Consider the following 23,334-nt stretch of genomic DNA (forward strand, 5'->3'; position numbering starts at 1 on the left):
TCATGGAAATGGAAGGAAAAACTGGAAACCTGCAAAGAGAACTACCACACTGAGACTACTGCCCGCACCCACCACACTGAGACTACTGCCCACACCTACCACACTGAGACTACTGCCCGTACTTGTCACCCCTCATCTGCTGCACTCGCACTGCCACCCACACACGCTCTACTGCCGATGCCACCCACACCTGCCACACTCCCGATGCCATCAACAACCCACTCCCCCCCCCCACTACCAAGCACGCATGCTGTGAACCCATCAACCACTTTCAGGAAACTCCCCCATACCCCACCACCCTCTGACAATCCCACAAAGCTGATATCTCTTTTCTCACTCCATCTACAAGAGTCCTTAATTGTGCCATCTCAACCCATTTCCTGTAGAAAACTCCCTCCCCTCCTTCCCTGATGGAATCATATCATGTTGAACAAGATCATACCTGTGATGAGATAACGGGTTTGAGAGCTCCATGTTGTTCTGGTGATGAAACTTTCTGTTCAAGGAATGTGTAAATCATCTTCTTATCTTTATTCTTCTCTTTTCAGTACGAAGACGAAGGCTCCGTCGAAAGGTCTGCAGATCATTTTCCCATGTTATCTCATTTAATAAGAGGTTCAGTAAACTGAATGATAACTTTGTATTATTTAATATCCTTCATTCCATGACTTGTTCTGTGTTGATGAAATCTGTCAAAACAAATTAATTAATTTATCACACTGATGGATGATAACCTGAGGCGTAGCCAGAGGTCCAAAAGCGATGAGGCAAAAAGAGGTGAACTTGTTTGATGTGATGGTGCGTAAGGCGCAATGGGGGGGGGGTGGGGGTGTGGGGGGGTATTGTGATAGGAGTGGAGATAAGAGTATTCAGAGCACTGCTGGGTAGCTTTGATAGTTTACTCCCCAGGGAGCTCAGATGGCCAGAGGGCTCAGGCCAGATCATATTTCAGGAAATGAGCGATGAGGAAACTGCCTCGTCTGCCTCAGCCTGGCTACACCGTTAATGACCTTGTACAGGGTTTTCATTTCACAGAAGTTAGTTATAATGATGGTTAGATACTGATTCCATCGTCTTTTGTGACTCTCGGATTCAGATGCTGATTCCACCGTCATTTGCGACTCTTGGATTCAGATACTGATTCCACCGTCATTCACGACTCTTGGATTCAGATGCTGATTCCATCATCATTCGCGACTCTCGGAATCAGATGTTGATTCCTCCACCATTTGCAACTCTCTGATTCAGATGCTGATTCCACCATCATTCGCAACTCCTCGATTCAGATGCTGATTCCATCATCATTCGCGACTCTCGGATTCAGATGTTGATTCCACCGTCATTCGAGACTCTCTGATTCAGATGCTGATTTCATCGTCTTTCGTGACTCTCGGATTCAAATGCTGATTCCACCATCATTCACGACTCTCGGATTCCGATGCTGATTCCTCCACCATTTGCGACTCTCGGATTCAGATGCTGATTCCACTGTCATTTGCGACTCTTGGATTCAGATGCTGATTCCATCATCATTCGCGACTCTCGGATTCAGATGCTGAGTCCACCATCATTCGCAACTCTCGGATTCAGATGCTGAGTCCACCATCATTCGCGACTCTCGGATTCAGATACTGATTCCATCGCCATTCGTGACTCTCGGATTCAGATATTGATTCTACCATCATTTGCGACTCCAAAAGTTCTCAGAATGTTGAAGAGTTCAGTGGGATTTGGAAGGAACTTTTGGAGACAAAATTATTGATGGAAACGCTTTTGAGGGAATTGTGGAGCCAAATCGTCGAGCCTTGTTTGAGTGATTCAGAGGAAAAAGGTGGAAGTGTTCATGAAGATGTAAACGTGGGTCACATGATCAATTCAGCTTGGTAGAGTTTGATTTTCCGTTCAAGTAACGGTCCATAAGAGAGGAATTTTGTATTAATTGATAAAGCCATTTATATATCACTCAAGGATTAAATTAGTTGAAAAAAATTTAAATATGCATCTCAATAAAATAGACATTATCAAAGCTTTTCGACTTGCACTCCTTCAGATAAATCCGCAAGCAGATGAAGAAGAAGCACTACAGTCTCATTTGTAAAGTTACAATGTAATGTCCTCAACGTTGATTGGTTGAGAGAAAGAAATGACAGGATTACTTGATTGGTGAAACCATAGAGCATCATTAATCATGAGGAGGTGGAAATGAACCTTCATGAATCATGATTAGGAGGAGATGAATCACAAAAGTACAGGTAGAAACATAATGCCAATTAGCTGAGGGCGAGAAGGGGGAGGGGTGGGTGTGGTTTTCATGATGACTTATCGTTGACCATGGTACAGATGTCACACAGTCAAGCCATCATCGTCAAAATATATATAAAGTTCGGAAAAATTATTTCTGTCTCCAAAGAATATGGTTGGTTGACCTGATGACTGTGGCCTCCATTGTGTCCTCGACTCAGGATTATGGACCAGCTGATGTGATATTGCTCTGCACGTTGAGGATTGTTCAGTTAATGGAAACCAATTGCAGAGCCGCATGGAATAGTTGTCGTACTGTGTACATTCTTACGAGCCTGAGTTGGTTGTCTCTGGTTGGTTGACTGACCCCTTATTTGACCCCTCTGTTCGGATAACCAAAAGATCGAGCCTTCTCTTTTGTTACATAACAGTGCTCCGTAAAATGTTCTGACCACAAAAGTGAACATTTTGTCGGCCCGATCCATACTCCCGTATTTTGGACAAACCTCGTCCAATTTCTTGCAAACTTAGGGAGTTTCGGCCATTGGTGGAGCATGAAATCATCTCGGTTTGTTTTGCTATACAAGCACCAAGGACCCATCGACTCGGCACATTCTAAAAATATTTGCCTTTTGAGTTGAATCATACTGAGATGTAATCCGGATAGAGTACGGAAATGGTGGTCCACTTCGGTATGTAATGTCACCACTAATCTGTAAAAGAAGAAGAAGAAGATTGATTATAATTACAATTTTACCTACTTTATAATTCGGAAATCGGAAAGAGACACAGCATATCTATTTTGTCGGGTATCAAAGGTCAACAGATTAGCGTCAAAGTGGTTTGGGTGTTTGGGTTCCCCTTTAATGCAATACTGTACATGATTTCATGTGTATAGTGTGAATGAGCCCTCAAATGTCAGGCCTGTCCAGCCGGTTCGTGGAGACTTGGGCCAAGCTTCCACTGGCTAACCCCACAAGACCGTGTGAATAATCGTAGCCATTGACGCAGAAGAAGAAGAAGAAGAAGAATAAGAAATTTCAATGAGTCCTGAATATTGCTCATAAAAGGGGGAAAATACAATTTATAAACAAGAAAATGAGAAATCAGAGATTTTACACTCTCGCCAGGACTTCTTTTGTGTGGCGTTTGTGTAGTTTCCTGTGATGTATTTTGTGTGGGTTTGCGTGCTGGTGTGTTGCGTAATTAATAAGATACATAATTAGAACTGTCACCTTTAACTGCTGGCAGTGATGACCACGTACCAAGATGTCCAGCTTTGATGCAACCCCACTTTGATCGGACACCTGACCCTGACCCATTACTTTTTTTATTATCATTCAATTGAATTTAGAATGGGATTAAAATATATTCAATTAAAATGAAATGGAAGACCAAATAGGTAGAGTCCTGCATTCGAGTCATCAGGAGGAACCCGAACCGAACAATCAAAAAGCAAAGATTAAGTCATCAGGAGGAACCTGTTGGGATTCACATTTCAGCTGTTACTCAACTACCCTCAAACCCATCCAGGTACAACCAAGCGAGCCTTATTCAAAAATAAAAAATTTATAAAATTAAAAAGAACCAAGATCACCAAAAAAAAGAAAAAGTTCTGGCTGCCAGACCATGTGTCTGATTAAGTTGAAATTTAAAGCATGTATCCCTCATCACTACAACATCATAATTGTGAAGTTTCATGTAGCTTGATTAAGCAGTTCCAGAGGAAACATTATTTAATATTTTTATTCAATCCAATATGGCTGCCAAACCATGTGACCTATCAATTTTTCCTCTGCAAACTTGTACACCCATGGCTTGGGAAACATTTGTGTGAAGTTTCCCTTCGATCTCTCCAGCCTTTCTGGAGAACAAGATTTTTTTATTGGTTTTAGGGTGTATCAAATATGGCTGCCAAACCACGTGACCTATGATGTCATATGTGTGAACTTTTTGTTCCTCATGGATAAGCGGTAACACTTGTAAAGTTTTGCCTCGACGTGTTCAGCCACTTCAGAGAAGAAGATTTTTGAAGGTTTTTTTTTTTTAACAAAAACAACATGGCTGACGAATCACGTGACCGATGACGTCATCAAAAAAATTTTCAGCAGACCATTTTATCCCGAGATGACCCTCAAAGTTTTCATACTGATTACATGTAGCATTCTCTATGTGCAATTATGATGTCATAACTAAGGCTCCTATGACGTCATAAAAATCACTTATTCCTGATGAGGTTTGTTTCAGTTTTCCTTGGTGTGGTTTCAGAGATACAGAGGTCCAATTTTTCCCCTTTTTCCAACATGGCTGCCACACCACATAACCTATGACGTCATAATTATGACTAATTCTACATGAGTAGTCGCACCTTTGGTGAGAATTTCGTCTCAATCCAACAAGTATTTGTGGAGAAAAACATAAACGTTCTGTGTGGACAAACAAACAAACAGACAAGCCGGTAGGTGGCGATGGGTCGCCGAGCAGGACTGTTAGTATTGCGACAATTGTTGGTGTCGAGAAACGGTGTTTGTATGATCATCCAATCACAATCGCAGTCGAAGATCTACTTATTAATGCGCAATATTGTGAAATAACATATGCAAGGATTCCTAGCCACAGGATGTGCCGTTTCGCTCTACAAGAGCTCAGATTACCTGGCAGGTAATGAGGAACAGACATTTTTTTTTTTACCAAAAAATGCACTTATTGACCTTTGACCGCTGACCTAGTGGAGATAGGTCATTATGCAAATGAGCAAACTTGTACTACTCATCGGGGAGTATTCACATGAAAAAATTTGTTTGGATCGTTTCAGCCGTTTTGCCAGTAGGGGGACTTGAACAGACATTTTGACCGAAAAATGCACTTCTTGACCTTTGACCCCTGAACTAATCGAGATAGGTCATTATGCAAACAAGCAAAGTTGTAGTACTCATTACGGTCTATAAGCATGTAAAGTTTCATTCGATTCGGTTCAATGGTCTTGGAGCTAGTGCACTTTGAAGTTTCAGCAGGAATGCTCAATGACCCTCGGACACCCAAGTTGAGAGGGTTGCCATTTGGAAACTATAAGATATAGAGCAAAATGGATGTCATATAGCAGATAGGGAATCACCTTAAGATTATGCATATCAAATCTCATCCAGTTCCATCTCCTGATAACTACTCGGTATCCATTTTAATGAAAAGTACCGAAAATGCGGTTTGAAATTGGAAATCCCCAAAGTTCGAAGGGGTGCTGTGGGTGAACAAAGATCTAAATCGAAAATCTGGCTTGATCGTTTGTGCACAATGTATTCCAGACGGTCAGTGGGAATTTTCATGACCATCCCACCATAACCCTAGGGCCAAGGAGGAGTAGAATTTGGTGCGAAGGCACCTCCAGCTCTCGCATATTATGATTTTTGCACTAATTGACCTTTGACCCCTGACCTAAGCGAAATCGGTCAATACATCCTGAGGCAAAGTTGTAGTACTCATTGATTACCATGAAACTGCAAAGTTTCATTCGTATCGATGCACTCACCTGGTCGCTAGGGGGCCTTCAATTTTTGCCAATTTTTGCGCATACCCTAATTTAGGGGGCACTGCGGGTAAAGGATTCCATATATCACAAAAACTGGAATACATTTGATAGAGCATAACCTGTAGATCATCCTGCCAAATTTCATAACCCTACGTGGGATCATGGCTTTCGGAATTTATTTTGTGTGAACGGTACCAATTTTGAAGGTTTTTCGGTTGTTGCTAGGGAACCAAAGCGTCCCTAGCAACCATCACAATTTCCAATGCACTAGGTCATAAGATGAACCTACCACCCAAGTTTGGTCAAAATCGGCCCACGTTTACCACTAATTATGCTGACGACAAACGAACAAACATCCAAACAAACAGACAGAATTACTGACAATAAGGGTCACCTATTTCGGCGACCCAACAGACAGACAGACAAACAAATGGACTCAGACACAATACCCTCTCCTTCGGTGATGGTAAATATAACTTTATTTGAGTTTTAGGAAAAAGGATAAATTTAAATTTACACATTAATATCCCGTAAGGAAGGTACAATCATGTGCAATGTCTCACCTGCGAAGTTCATGAAGGGTTGATGTCATGTCAGGGTTCCATCAACTTGGGGCTGTTTTGTTGATTGACCAACGATCCAGTGTTGAATCTGTTGATGATTGATGTTTTCTATAAAGCTGCTGCAGTGAATGGTTTAATAATTAATTCCTTGTGTCATCCGAGTGCGATATGTATATATATATATATATATATATATATATATATATATATATATATATATATATATATATATATATATATATATATATATATATATATATATATATATATATATATATATATATATATCTCTCTCTCTCTCTCTCTCTCTCTCTCTCTCTCTCTCTCTCTCTCTCTCTCTCTCTCTCTCTCTCGTTGTATTGTCTTTGAAGCCATCCACATGTCATGTGCATGGGGAGGATTTCCAAAGTGTTAACTTTATTTTTCAATCGCTTAAGGCTCGTGGAGGAGTTGTGACAAAAGTCACGTGATGCAGAGAACTACAGTAGACAACACCGGAGTTGTCCAGACAAACAGACACTGAGCCTGTGATCCCAGGGCACCCAGGATACTGACAATGCTGTTTGGCTGGCGTTGCTTTTCTCTCGAGACTTAGCAGGGCAGTTGAGGATAACTCCCCCCCTCATCGTGCATACACAGCTATGGGGTTTATCCCCACTCTACATTTAAACGACCATCAAGGTAGAAATGAGCATGTACCATTGTTAGTCTTTGGTATGACTCGGCCAGGGTCTGAATGTACCAGAAAGCCCCCCCACACTCAGGGTGGATATTCTATCCATCACACCACCAAGACAGTCTGCCATCGAGTCCTTCCCTGTCATTCTCTCTTTATTACAGTTATTCAGATGTCATTTGAACCCTTGTATTTTCCAGCTGCGATCGATCGAGCATGACCTCTCGTAATAGTTATGGTCATTTTGTGCTCCTCTTACAATGTGTTTTGGGATATTCCTACCTTTTATTCATCCAGCAGAATTTATAGTAGGATTTAAAACCAACAACCTACGAATGGCGGGTGTTATTTGCAGCAACATTCAGCCTGCACTGTGCCATTTATTCTCTACAGTGGTGTGGGTGCATGGGTATCCCTGGCTACAAAAAATGTGAAATGATTGACAGATCAAGGTTTCCACAGAGACAATTGTGTGGACTGTCTACCAACCATTGCTCAAATTGAAGAGTTATTTTTCAGGACTCGGGACAACTTGGCTGAAGGAGGTATTTTGATAGATTATTTGAGATTTTTAGAGTAATTTGAGATTCAAGATTGGACGAACTTTCCACGTCTTAAGTTTCCTACTTTTGTCCCATATTCTCACCCTCTCCTCCCACTTCCTGAGACGAAGTCATGTGCTGTCAACTTTGGTTCCTCTTTGGACAGAAGGACTCCCTTCTGTTGAAGGGAGAAGCCATGCTTGGCCTACAGTGGGACAGATAAAGATTAAGTCTGTGCTTCGATACAGATTGTGAGCCATTGAGTGCATTCACGATCAGTAGGGTGAGTATAATGATTCTGGCTCACTTTTCCCCATGTCAGTGAATGGGGGATTTTCAGCGATTCATATTTTTTTCCCTAAAAAATAAACCCCCTTTTCGCCCAAGGTATATTTATTTGTCTCCCCTTTTAACCTTGGGGCACTCTATTCAAATAACCAATGCAACAAGATAAAGATTTGTTCAAGTAGCAAAGTTGTAATGTGATTTATTAAAGGTGATTCTGAAGAAATATCTGAAACATGTAAGCCTAGGGACACTCTTTTTCAAATAACCAATGCATATTGTTTAGCTCACTCATTGAACCTATAAACATTTGTTCATTCTCAAATTCCTTCAATAGTTTAATTTTCTTTGCACAATAATCCCCATCCAAAATATTTAAAAATAAAACATTTGAATCTTTATATTTTTCAAGATACCCCTTTTGTGTCATAATGAAATGATAAACTTCTCTCATTGATCTCATCTGACCACCCCGTGAGTTGCATATCATTTTGAGATTGTCGTAAATTATTTTTCCATTGTTCACTTGATAACCATCAAAGTTTTCAGTCCATTCAAGGATATTTATTATTTTCTTTACATCCTCTAACTTATTGGTTTTTAAATTGATTCGCTTATTTGTTTTATTTACCTTTGTTTTAGTTATTTTTTCAATAAGACTTATTTGATATTTTTCACATTCATTATGTTTTCCATTTATATACCAAGACTGAGATTTTCTCCTCTTTAGTTTGATTAATACTTGGTTCGAGCATTTATATATTGTGAAAAATGCGGCGGTAGCCCTTAAAAACCCGAACCCATCTTCCCATCGTTAAAACTTGTGTTCATATGGAACACAATCTATTCTATTCACTCTATCATACAATATCCATATGGAACATAATCTATTCTATATACTCTATGATTAAATATTCACTCTATCAAACAATATCCAAATGGAACACAATCTATTCCATTATCTAAAATAATTCTCATCAAAGGCTCCGAATGCCTTTTTATTTACTTCTTCACAATATATGTTATGTTTATAACTTCTTATTGTATTCATTTTCCTATATTCTTCTTTCTTATTCATCAAACAATTATAATAATTTCTAAAAGTTATTGGTTTCTTTATTACATATTTCTTTATTCCCTTTAACCTTTTATCAATCTGATCACCATACTTATAAGCATATGCCTTTGCTCTCAATCCAATAAACTCACTCATTACTTTTCCACCCAACTCATCCTTACACTTACCAATAAACTTTTCATTCTTTTTTGAAAATAACTCGCTCTTCTTACTAAAATTACTTGTATCATATACTCCAATATTTTTCTTCATATCTTTATAAACATCATCAGTTTTTATGTCTAGAATAAAACTATCAGTGTCCACATACAACAATGAAACATTTTCACCATACTCTTTCTTGAAGTCATTATACAAATAATCATACATCAATATCTTTGATAAATCAAGAACTGCTGTTCCAATATAAATTGGTTTATCCATTACAATACTTTCCTTTTTCATATGAATAGCAGAAAAGTTCTCTGAAAAAACCTCTTCTCTCTCAAAACTTGGTTTATTTATCAATCTAGAAGCTTCTTTCCAAGATGTTGCGAATCTAATGTTTTGTCTGTTTCTAACATTTTCCATAGTCTTTCCAAATACAGCATTATTCATTAATTTATAAAAGTCCCCTTCAAATTTTACTTTTGTATTTGCTCTCATATCTGTATTGAATTTAATATACTTTTCTGTCCAAGGAGTTTGTTTAAATTTTAAAACTCTATGAATTTTAGCTACTCTCAACCAAGCAGATAAATATTGTCTCAAGTTCCTTTGATGCAAAACATATCCCTCTTTATCATAGAATGTTGTTATTAACTTTTCTGTTGATTTACCTTTCATATTGATACTTTTATGATAATCACTTAACCATTCTTTCTTTGGGGTTTCTTTCTCACATGCAAAAGGAAGGTCTTTATGCTTATTATGAAGATCACTCGGGTACCTCAAATCAACTTCAAAATAATAACCTTCTTCTTCCTCATTCAATTCCTCTTGAGAAGAAATAACAATATTCATCAAATACTTTTCATAATCCTTTTCTTCCACCCACTCAAATTTACCATAAGGCAGAGATTGAGACATTGCCCATCCATACAAATTATTAGCATAAAAATACATCAAATAATTACTATCTTTTTCACTCTCATAATTTGGAAGATATTTATTATTTGCTTTAGCATATCTTTTTGAACATACTTGTGATATTCCACCTCTCTTAGACTTCTCAATCATCAAAAGCATATCTACATCACTGATTAAATCTATATCTTGTTTTGTCATTTTCAACATTGCACTCCAAGCTAAACCAGGAGCTGTGAAATAGTGGGCAGCATCTAATCCACAACAATATTTATTATGACAGAGTGATCTAAAAGCTTTAAACACATCAGCAAACAATAAAACATCTGTTTGTAGATACAAATCATGATATTCTCCAAGGTTCTTTATCTTAAATATTTTCCAAATCTCTTGTGCATGTTTATATTCATTATCACTTATCTCTTCTTCATAAAGGTTATCATAAACTTTCTTTTGAAGGAAGTTGTGTTTCTTTAAATCTCATAAATGAATCCATATAATCACAAGGATAAATTCCCTTACCTGTAAGAATTTTCTCTTTACTTTGAATTTCATTCCTTGTTTGAATTTCCTCTCGAGTTAGAATTCCCTCTTTAATCAGAATTTCATCTATAATCAGAAGTTCCTCTTTAGTTAGAATTTCATTCATTGTTTGAATTTTCTTTATAATTAGAATTTCATCTTCTGAAAGAATTTCTTCATTAATTTCCTCTTTAATTAGAATTTCGTCTTTACTTTGAATTCTCTCTTTAATCTGAATTTCCTCTTTAGTAACAATTTCCTCTTTTGGAAAGAATGAATTAAGATTTGGAAAAGAGCCTGTGGAGCTTAGATTTGATGCACGGTTGGCTCGTGGTGTTCCCATAAACTTGTAAGAATCTAGAAACCTAATACGAGTGAAAGGTTTTGTGAATATCATTTTTGTAAATGAAATATACTTTTGACTTGTGTTTGTTGTGGCAGAAATATTCCCCGGTGTTTTTGAAAGTTCATTTATAAATAGATGAGTATCATAGTTGGCGCTGTTGTGAAGAAAGACTGGAATAAAAGAAGGTAATTTATAATTAAGATTACAACAGGAATGAGCGAGACCTCGATATTTACCAGTAAGATGACAATGATCCCTAACTTTAGACTCCTTAATTTCCTCCTCACAAATATGACAGATATTGTTCTTTCTAAATTCTAATTTTTCTTCTTCGGTTAATTCCATCGATCCATTTGTTTCTTTCATTAATTTAGTTAGTCTTATACAATCCTTTTCTGATCGTTTTACAAACTTTTGTGAAGCTTTTTTTCCACTATAATGTTCAAGTTTATTATACTTTTCTCCAACACATGATTTGATATAATAACAGAAACCACAAGGAATATGTTTTTGATATTTATTTGTATGTGATTATTTTGGATTTGGAGAAGCAGTATTTATCTTTTTAAGGATACATTCAAAATCAGCATATATCACAAATGGGTGCATGATAGATTTATTAAAATCTTCAAAAGAAATCTTTTCACCAGGTTTAGGCATTGTAATTACAGCTGATTTTTGATTACTACAATATTTTGAATGTTGTTGTAATCGTTCTTTTGTATGAAATGAATTAAGACATCGCTTACAAGGATATATTTTGTTTGCTGTTCTGAATACCTGAGAAGAGATTAATCTTGATAAATTATTGATGTATGTGTAATGTGAATTCTTTCCAACACTAAAATATAAAAGATCAATGTGTGTTTCTTCATTTTTATTGTTGTTTGAAATTTTTAATATTTGAACTTTGTTTGTATCCGTTAATCCATATACATTAATAGAAAGAATATTCTTTTTCTCAAATTTAGGAATATCTGTTAGTGGCATTGGGAATTTAAAATCTTTAATGTCCAAGGTATTCTCATTGTTGTTTATTAATATATTGTTTTACTCTTTCTGAATTACATTTTGATGGATGTAAGTGAGCAAGAACAGACCAGAGAAAACATTTATTATCATTGTTCTTAATATTAACAACTGCCTTCTTTTGTTTTATTTATTTTGGTAATTCAATATAAGAAGAAGCTTTAAGAAGGTTTGATTATAGAATGTGTATATCTGAAAAGATGATTTTTTAAATATTAAATCCACTTCCTACCACTGTATTATCAACATCCTCCTCTTGTCTTGATAGTTCTTCATAAACCCCACTATTCAAAAAATCTTGAAATGATGTTATAAAATGAAGATCTGTTCTCATATTAGGAGTTTGTTCTTCATCTTGTCTTTTCATATTCATTTTCACTCGCATATAAAACTTTAAAGTTTTCATTTCTTTTAATGTCTTTTTAATAACTTTTTCAACATCAGGTTTCACTATTTCAATTGATTCAGCTATTGATGATGGACCAGGTTCTCCAAATTGAAAAATCCTTATTTTTATATGCCCTTTAAATGCCCCATCAATGTTTTCAATATAATAGTCTCCCTTTACTTTAAACTCATTTTTCTTGTGTTTTTGTGATTGAAGGTGATTCTTATAACTACTCTTCAAAACATCCTTTGAGCAGATATCACAATGTTTTCTTTGCAACTCAAGAGGAGATATTTGTTTGAAAAGATTGAATGGGTGTTTGTTGGTTTGAAAGCGTTTTTTTATAATATTTATATTCGTGATGACAAACATCGCAGTACGTTGTATTCACCATATTTATATAATAAAACTTTGCTTAAACTAAAATTTTCTTGATGAAAATTTTGTTTAATTTATAGGTGAATCTGTGCTGAAAACTATTTTATCCTCCAACTTTTTCACTTAATAAATACAATGTTTCAAGACACAAAAGACAAGTTTCAATCAATCTCTTCATTTGTTAAAGATACTGAGAAATATGTCAAGGATGTAAAATTGAACAAAGATAAATATAACAATGATTGGATAAAAACAATTATGGCGAATAATATGAGTTCTTCAATTTCCTTCATTGGAAGGGCTTTTAGTTTACCTGGAAGAACATCAATTAAGGTATCTCGAACAAAAGTTTCTCTTCTCCTTCTGGCAATATATTCAAAACTAGAAAAAGCAATGAAACAAGAAAAAGTATCAAAAAATGAAAACCTTATGGATGAAGCTTTAGAAAGAAAAGATAAGACCATCTGTAATATGCAAGGAGAAATTTGTATTTTTTTCAACAACCCGAAAGATATAAATCCTGATGAAATTGAAGATGTTAATATATCAGGTGAAATGACATTTCGTTCAATTGTAGTCAAGGATCATTTTAAAATTACCTTTAATATAAAAAAAAGTAGCAGTTGAATCTGGTAATGAAAAAAAGTATATAGATATCGATGGTAATGTTTTTTCTACTCATTAAATGTGAGTCAATATTCAACTGAAGATTTTGAAGATTATGAGAGTGATAATGATACCGAGAGTTTGCACTCAAACGATAGTAATGATACCGAGAGTTTTTGTTCAAACGATAGTTATGAAAGTAGTTTTATAGGTGATTCCGAAGATGAATTTCAGTTTACGTAAAGTTTTACTTTATAAATATGAATAGTTTACTCGATTTTGAGCCTCTTGAATTCCCTGATTCTCCATATGACAAATTTGAGAATTGTCCTGCATATGAAAGACGGGGATTAAACACAGAGTCAAAAGCCTATAAACAATGTATATTCTGTGATTATCTTCTAATTAATGAGAATAAAAATATAAAAAGGAAAATAATTATTTTAGATTTACACCAAAAATGAATTACTTTACAAGATTGATAAGAGAAATGAATGTAAAGTTTGAGGGTGATAACACACCTTTCCGTACAAGGGAAGAAACTGAATGTATTAGAGAAATGTTCAAAGGATTGTTGTTATATATTATTCATAGATGTGATTTTCAGGGAAATATCAACACAAGATATTGCATAAAAAATAATGGATTATCTTGAAATTAAACCTGAACTTGGGATAAAATATAGAGTTTCTAAAAGAGCCAATAATATATGAAATAACCTGTTTTCCAAATTTATAAATGAATGATTTTTTTACCCATTTGGGAAAATAAGATAAAATTTAACAACCATAAAAATCTCCCAAATTCATTAAGATGCCTCATAGTTGGTTCAAGTGGATGTGGAAAAACCTGCTTACTTTTAAAGATGCTCCTTACTCCCAACTTTTTAGATTATGATAATTTAATAATTTTCACAAAGTCGAGTTTTCAACCGGAGTATCAACAACTCTCACAAGGTTTTAATGCTGGTCTTCAAAAAGAAGATATAATCGGTTTATTTAAACTTCAAAAAAACCTAAATGATTATAACATTGAAGATACAACTATTTTGTGATACACAGAGATGTAAAAAGAAATCAACACCGATCACTTGTATTCTTAGTGATAATACGGATGATATACCGTCTCCCCAAGATTTGGATAAATCTAAAAAGAACCTCGTTATCTTTGCTGATTGTGTTCATGAGAGAAACCAAACGGTAATGGACAGCTATTACACAAGAGGGAGACATTCATCTTGTAATTGTATTTATCTTAGTGAATCATACTTTCAACTTCCTTGTCGTTCCATCAGAAACAATGCTAATACTTTTATTTTATTCAAGTTAAAGTCAATAGATATAAACAATTTTTGGAGAGACAATTGTTGTACATTATGTAGTAAAAAGGAATTTGGGGATTACATGAAACACATGACTGAAAAATATAAATATATTGTTGTGAAACAAGATGAGACATTAAATGATATTTTCCAATAAATAAATGGATGCGAAAGAAAGAGCAAGAAGATTTCGGGAACATCAAGAGTTGGTTTCAAAAGTTGTAAAACAAAAGGAAGACATAAAGAAGAAACGCAGACAAAAACTAACGGGTGAAGAAGCATTTGAAGGAAAACAAGAGAAATTTGTTAAACCACTTTTAAAAACTTCCCAAGAAAAAATTATCGATGTTTCCACAGTTCCCACAATAAAATATACTCCTAGAAAGCTCCAAATGTTAAAAGATTTCAGTCAAATGACGGAGGAAGAATTAGAGCATATAGGAGAATTAGAATATGATTATGAAGGATTATTTCAACAACTGGAAGAGATGAATCGACCCCCTGATTATATTGTGAATGCTCTTCAAACAATGAATATTCAGCGGATTCATAAACCAAAGCAGGACTCATTCCAACAGAACAACCAGCAATATTTCATCTTGTTCAAGAAAAGGTATTGATATTTCATGATGAATTAAGGTTCTTGAGTTCTGCTCAACCTCCTGTCAAACTAACTCCGAGATTAATGTTTCTTCTCACAAAAGATGGAAGACAAGGTTCAAATGTGAGGGATGAATCAAAGTATATTGATAAACCATTGGATATGAAAAATAATGATGATAAAGTATATATTAATCTGCTGAACTCTGTTGATTATAGGGTTAGTCTTTCTGGTAAAAGTAGGCAGAATGAGGAGAAACACATTATTCAGGCTTTAAGTATCCTTGGTTCAGGTGTTAATTTTCTTCCAAATGACCCATCACAATTAGTTGAGAGAATGTTATTGTTGTTAGGCAGTAAGAACGCTGGAAATAACAATTGTTTTAATGAAGCATCAGCCATTTTAGACCAGTTGAAGAACATGAAAATAATAAATAAATATCAATATAAAGACATTTTATCTCATATTAAATAAGATAAGAAGCACAATCCTTAGTTTCAATTTCCCAACAAGCGACCACACATCTTCATTCCCATACGCACTACAACTTGACACAACAAAAGAATATGAGGCATCTTTATTGTCCATGGAAACTTATAATACCTTATTTAATATGACCGAGAAAAATGACGAGTTTAGTTATCATCCGGGAAGTGGATGCAAAACGATAACAGTCTCACCCGGAGCATATGAGATTTCTCAAATATCTTCCAAAATTGCTCGTCTTATGAAAGAACAGGGTGATGAACCAAAAAATATTGTTATAGACATTCAAAAACATACTTCAAAATCAACGATTAAACTTAAAAATAACTACAAGGTTGATTTCACAATTGATAATTCATTTAGAGAGTTATTGGGTTTCTCCTCAAAAAAGATTGAAACTAATGGGACGTTTTACAATGATAATGTCATTGAAATATCCTCAGGAATAAATTCGGTGTTAATTCACTGTGATTTGATTGATTGTGCTTATAATGATGGAATAAAAACAAATAAAATATTTTCATTCAGTGCATACTCAACCCCAATTGGTTATAAATTCAATATGGAACCCAATAATTTGGTTTATCTCCCTGTGTCAGGAAAAACCATACACGAGTAAATTTTAGGATAACCGACCAAGATAATTGCATGATTTCTTTTAATGGAGAAGTTATATCCATCAGATTCACCTACGTGAAGTTTTCCAATAAATAAATACGATGGTTATTGTGAGGAAACACGAGTTGGGAAAATATAAAATAATTACAGGGGATGGGATGTTCCTTTCCCCATACTACAAGGGCGAAGGTATGTATATTGGTAGAGGATACTATTAACCTTGGAGACAAAGGGGTGTCGGACATCAATTTAGAGGAGATGGGATAATTGATACTCTAATGGGTATTGGTTCAACTATTCTTAAACATAAAGACCTCATTGGTTCAACTGCTTCTGCTGTGGGAAATGTAGCAGGTGCTATAAAGAGTATAAAAGATGCCTAAAAGGAATCTCATAAATTACAAGCAATAAAATAAATTAAGAAAGGCAAAACTCAGTTGTCTCCCCAAGAACGACAGAAAATAATTCGAATACTTGGATCAGGGTTTCAAAAGTTTTAACATCTTTTTTCCTCAATAAATACAAGTATGGAAGCAATTGATAGTATCTATGATTTGGATGATACTATTATTATCTCAAACTCCAGTAAAAAATAAGATTACTTCAAGGTTAATGCAATAACTGGAACAGACTGGAATACGAATGGTACAAAAAGTTTTGAAATAAATAATCAACAAACCTATTTGAATCTATCCGAAAGTTTCTTGTTGTGTAAATTTACATTCACTAACGCTGGGAATAACACAAATGCTACACTCATAAATGATTTCTTCTGGAAAATGTTTGATAGTGTTGGTTTGTACATTGGTACACAAGAAGTTGAAGTGGTTGATTATGTCTCTGCTTTATCTGAAATGATGAAATTTACACTATATTCATTCGGTGATAGAATGGGAAAGGGGGCTGTCGAAGGTTTTATTCCTGATATGTCAATGGGAACAAACACAGACCCTGGATATAATCAAAGGAAAGGAATGTATAATGATGATACAAAAGCAGGTAATAGTTTTTCTGTGGCAGTTCCTCTTAAAGGTATATTTGGATTTTGTGATCATGATAAAGGTCTGTATGGTCTTAAAATTAGATTTCAACTACAAAGGAATGATCATGAAAATAGATTACTATTTGGTGTTGCTCGTGCTTTTGGTGATCAGAATAAATTTGTAATTGATGAAATGAGTTGGTATATTGCTGAATTTATTCCTAATCTTAAAACAGAAGAGATGTTGAATAGAAGACTTAACCCAAAGAAACCACTCGGTGTATCATATCTCAAACGAAGATGTCAACACGTTAAACTCAACCAAACCACTTACACGTGGAATTTGGGTGTTCTGGAAGGAAAGCCACGATATCTGTGGATCATTTTTAAAAAGTCAGATGGTGATACTGCGACTGATAAGAATAATGCATTGAGTGATAATGCTCAGGTGAAACAACTTCGTGTTTCTCGAGATGGAACATTTTACCCACGAGATAGATTGGAAATTAATTGGGAAAAAAAGATTTTGCTGAAGCATACAAGTCTTACCAAAAGGTGTGCGAAAGTAATGGAAATAAAGAACCTATTTTGGATATGACAGCATTTAAAAGTTTGTATACAATCAATGCGTTTGACCTGAGTGCTCAAAAGGAAACTATAAAGTCTAATCGAGTGGATACTTCCCTGTACATTGAAAGAGGAGAGAGTGAAGAAGTTGATACATATTGTTTGCTTTTGGAAGAAACAGAATTGCAGATTAATACAGATAATGGTGTTATGATTAGTCTCACATAATTTTTTGTTAAATAAATGAGTGGCAAAGTACCAACTGGGGTATATGTGAATCAAATCAATCTTCATAAACTATTATCTTGTGTTCAAAATCAAAAGCCTTGAACGATTAACGTTAATACAATTCAGAGAAAAGGAGCAGTAAGAATTGATGTTTTGCTCACAAGAGAACAGGTTGAAATCTTGAATGATACTGGCTCACTTAAAATTAAAATGACAAAACTATTGTTGAAAAAATATTCAATAAGAGAGACGAGTGGAGGATTTCTCCCATTTCTAATTCCTTCATTTGCTGGTTTAAGTGCAGTTGGAGCATTGACGGGTGGTATTTCAACAGCGGTGAAAACTGCCAACGAAAGGAAGGCTCAACTCCGGGCTCAAAAAGAATTGGAAAGACAAAACAAAGAGTTGGAGAAAGAAATAAGTGGAAGTGGTGTAATTGTAGATTTTGCTGAAAAACTTGAAGGTCTGCCTGATAAAGCGAGATTCTTCGTTGGAGATATGCTTTCTTCCATCACACAAGCAGGTGTAAAATTAACTAAAAGTGGTAATGGATTATATCTTTCTCATAAATAAATGAGCATTGATGAGTGGTTTAAATAATTTGGAAAGAATACAACACAAAATTTACAACTTGTCAAATATTGTAAGAAATTAAAAATTCATAATGTGGTTATCTGTACGAGAGATGAATTAACAAACATGCCTAAACATACAAAGAATATTATTATGAACTTTGAAGATAATAATGGGAACGGTTCTCATTGGGTTTGTATTTTTAATTGTCAAGATAAATATTATTTTGATAGTTTTGGTCTTCCACCACCTGTTGAAGTCATAAAATTCTTCCAGAATGGTGTTTATCAAACCTTTCCAGTCCAAGAATTAAATTCCAAGTGCTGTAGTCAATTATGGCTATATGTGTTATTTCAACTCAACAAAAATAAAAAAAATTTTGACATTATTTTTAATCTAATATAAATGACTTATGTTGGGAAAGATGGTTCTATCTTTGGTGTATTCCAAGAACTGGATATTGATTTATCAAATTATTACACAAAGGCACAGGCTGAACGACATAAATATAATATAACTAAAAATATTAATATGAAAAATGCTTATAAATTAAAAAAATTATCCAAGCCCGACTGACGCAACTGACTTGGTGAGATTAAGCGATTTATCACAATATATATCCTTAAATAAAACGGCCGTGTATTCCAAAGATACAGAAGTGTTAATTTTTATCTCCAGGTCATACAGAATTCACAGTTCGAATGAAAATAAATTTTTATAAAGAAGGGCGTATCATTTGCATGAGAATAGAACAATGGGGGTATGATATGAATGATTTAGGGTATAATTGGTCATTTAAAATTGACCTAAAAGACCTGGAGCAATTAAATCAGTCTCGTAAGGAAGAATATTATCCACTTGGTATGGAGAATGAGTTTTGTGGAGCCACGATTAGTAAACAACAAATAAAAGAATTTAATAAGGGTAAATAAAATAATGGTTTTGCCCTAGTTTATATCATGAAAACAGAAAAAAACAGGATTATATATAATTAAAACTGGTAAACCAGTAATCCCGGGCTTCAAGGCGTGCCTCCATTTTAACAAATTTCAACACTATCACCCACATGATATGGGTTTTCCGAGTTAGAAAGTTAGTTCATGTCTGCAATGGGATCCAGCTACGGGGTCCCTCATGTTATATCAATGAAGGATTGAAAAGCCCATCGCAATACATGATAAAGAAAGAAACGTCACATTGGACAAATTGAGGCTGGACAAATTTTCAAGTCCCCAAAAAAGTGCAATAACTCCACATTTGCATATTATATTAATGTAAATGGCGAACTTGTAGAACGTTAAAATATCTTCCAGAATGTGTGGTCACTTTTTGTCTATCTTCTTTGGTTTTCATTTTACGACATGTCAAAAATGGGTGATTTTCAACTTTGGGGGGCTCTGGGGCCTCACTGGGGTAAAATACAGACATAGTGTAAACATATTTGGAGTCCCCTCTTCAAGGCCTATCAGAATCTGTCATTAAATTGTTTCAACTCTCATTTGCATATTTGGCATATTTAATGAGGCGAATCGGCATCATTTTAATCATACAAATTATGCAACGATTTCGACGAAATTAACAACTTAACATTCCAATGGAACCTCGCAAATGTGTGCAAAAGTTTGAGGCTGTCGTATTACCCTTTCTGGAGAAGAAAATGTTTTTAGGTTTTGGAGAAAATCCAATATGGCCGCCATACCACGTGACCTACGTCATCAAAATTTTCAAAGTATAAACTTCAGGTGGAGAGTTATTAAATGGATAAGTTTCATTGAATTTCATCCAAGCGTTGTTTTTATTTTATGACATTTCAAAAATGGGTCATTTTCAACTTTGGGGGGCTCAATGGGGGCAAATACAGACATAGTATAAATATATTGGGAGTCCCCTGTTTATGTGCTATCTAAATTTGTCATTAAATTTTTTCAACTCTCATTTGCATATTTTGCATATTTAATGAGGCGAATCGGCATCATTTTAAATCATATGAATTATGTAACGATTTCGAACAAATTAACAAATTAACATTACCATGGAACTTAGCAAATGTGTGCAAAAGATTGAGGCTGTCAGATTATCCCTTCTGGAGAAGAAGATGTTTTTAGGGTTTGGAGAAAATCAAATATGGCCGCCATACCACGTGACCTACATCATCAAAATTTTCAAAGTATAAACTTCAGGTGGAGATTTATTAAATGGATAAGTTTCATTGAATTTCATCCAAGCTTTGTTTTCATTTTATGACATTTCAAAAATTGGTCATTTTCAACTTTGGGGGGCTCTGGGGGCTCACTGGGGACAAATACAGGCATTGTATAAATATATTGGGAGTCCCCTGTTTATGTGCTATCTAAATTTGTCATTCAATATTTTCAACTCTCATTTGCATATTTTTCACATTTAATGAGGCGAATCGGCATCATTTTAAATCATATAAATTAAATAACGATTTCAACCAAATTAACAACTTTACATTCCCATGCAACTTAGCAAATGTGTGCAAAAGATTGAGGCTGTCAGATTATCCCTTCTGGAGAAGAAGATGTTTTTAGGTTTTGGATAAAATCCAATATGGCCGCAATACCACGTGACGTACGTCATCAAATGTTTCATATTATAAACTTCAGGTGGTGAGTAATTATCGTGTTAAGTTTCGTTGAATTTCATCTGACAATTTTCCCTCCAGATCCGCCACAAAATCAGTCAGTGGAACATAAAAACGCCTTTAATAATAATACTAACGATTTCAATAGAGCTTCAGCCATGCTTGAAGCCCTAATAATAATACGAACGATTTCAAGAGAGCTTCAGCCATGCTTGAAGCCCTAATAAGTAGGGAAATACAAAATGATTTAACTATGGGAAGATGGGGAGGTGTTTCGTGTCATAATATTATTCTAACATATATTTCTCATACATAAATGACGGCAAGAAGGCTTCAAGAAAATTATCATTTCTGTGTCCAAGCATACCTTCAAGAAAAGGGTATTCAGTATTTTAATAAATATGTTCTACAACATAAGAATGAGGTATTTTCAATAAAAGATTGGCATTATGCTGATGTTGATAAACTGACAACTTTAGATTTAATTAGAATGTTAAATAATGAAAAAATTATAAAGTTAAGAAAACGTAAGGCTCTTTTGGAAGTTCAAAAGAAATTTTATTGGTTTCCTGTTGCAAAAAAAAATATTTTGGATACAGGAATAACAAGAAATCCTGATGAATATATGTATGCTATTCTATGGGGTGCAAGCGATTCAAGGATCGTAAGGGACGAGGAAGTTGAAGAGAGAGAAGAGGAGGAAAAGGAGAAGAGAGAGAAGGAGGAGAGGTAGAAGAAAGAGAAAGAGGAAAGGGAGAAGAAAGAGAAGGAGGAGAGAGAGAAGAAGAGAGAGAAGGAGGAGAGGGAGGAGAGGGAGGAAAGAGCGAGACTGAATAAATATCAAAATATGGAAACCAGTGAGATTAAAAAAAGATTGGTGGTATTACAGAAAATAACTCAACCCACCGAGGAGGAAAACAAAGAATTGACAAGTCTATTAGCAGTATTTTCGACAAGACCGTTGACATCGTTTTCATGGAGAGGATATTGATGTTAATTAAAGTTTTTTTTTTTTTTTTTTTTTTTCCTTAAATAAATGGAGGAGAGAGTGAAGGCATTTCTAATGATTCTTTATGTTTTTTCAATATTAAGATTCAAATGTGCATGTTGGAAACTAAAAAGATTTTTGCACTCTGTCGGAATTTTTCTCATAAATAAATGAGTTATTGTCTCAAATGTAAAAAGAAAACTAATACTAAAAATATCTCATATTTTAAAAGTAAAAATAACAGGGTTATACAAAAAGGTATATGTTCGGTGTGTGGTTCAAAAAAAAATCAATTTATCTCCAAACACAAACGAGGAGGAGATATACAAAAGTTTTTATCAGGAAGTAAATTTACAACTACTGGAATACCAGGGGAATTACATCTTCCAGGGTATTCTTTCTGTGGTCCAGGCACAAACTTGGATAAAAGATTAGATGAGGCAGACAATCCTAAATCCTGGAGTGAACCTATCAATAGAGTTGATGAAGTGTGCATGAGACACGATATTGATTATGGGAATACCACAACTTTGGAAGAAAAGCATGAAGCCTATAGAGAAATGTTGTATAATTTGTCTCTGATATAAAATCCAACCTTGAGAGAAAAAGTTGATCGTTTCATTGTGAAGAAGATGATCAGTGCTAAATTGAAACTTGGACTTGGAAATTCAAAAAACTCATAGGCTCGAATGATGTCATTAAGACTGAAGAGCAATTCGCTGATGAATTACATAAACCAATATTCACAAAATTTCAGAGAAGGAAAGTTTATTCCAAGGAAGTTGATTATATCTGGTCCGCTGATTTGATTGAACTCAATAATGATAAGGGGTACAAGTTTGCTTTAACCGTTATTGATTTGAGGAGTAGATACGAATGGGTTGTGCATTTAAATAACAAAACAGGTAATACTCTTATGTTAGCCTTTCAACAGATATTTAATAAAAGTAAGAGAAAACCTAAAAAATTGTGGACTGATGAGGGTAGAGAGTATTATAACAAGACATTTATGAATTTTCTAAAAAATAAGAGTATTACATTCTACAGTACCTTGAATGAAGGGAAGGCCGTTGTTGTTGAACGTTTTAATCATACCTTAAAAAAGAGACTATATAAAAAA

The 23,334-nt window shown here is 34.7% G+C and overlaps 1 protein-coding gene across 2 annotated transcripts in view; it reads left to right on the top strand.

Moving 5' to 3' along the window:
- Positions 1-23,334, top strand: part of LOC147033690 (NACHT, LRR and PYD domains-containing protein 12-like) — a 1,146,930-nt gene that overhangs the window by 279,409 nt on the left and 844,187 nt on the right. The window contains exon 1 of one of the 2 annotated variants that reach the window (XM_085871800.1): positions 7,748-7,831. The exons of the other annotated variant lie outside the window; for it this stretch is intronic. The gene's annotated coding sequence lies outside the window, so the exon portion shown is untranslated. Of the gene's footprint in view, positions 1-7,747; positions 7,832-23,334 lie in introns of those variants that run through there. 2 annotated transcript variants of the gene reach the window in all.

This window comes from Eptatretus burgeri, chromosome 2 (genome assembly GCF_056783735.1).
Source record: "Eptatretus burgeri isolate ZD-2024b chromosome 2, Ebu_testis_v1, whole genome shotgun sequence".
NCBI lineage: Eukaryota > Metazoa > Chordata > Myxini > Myxiniformes > Myxinidae > Eptatretus > Eptatretus burgeri.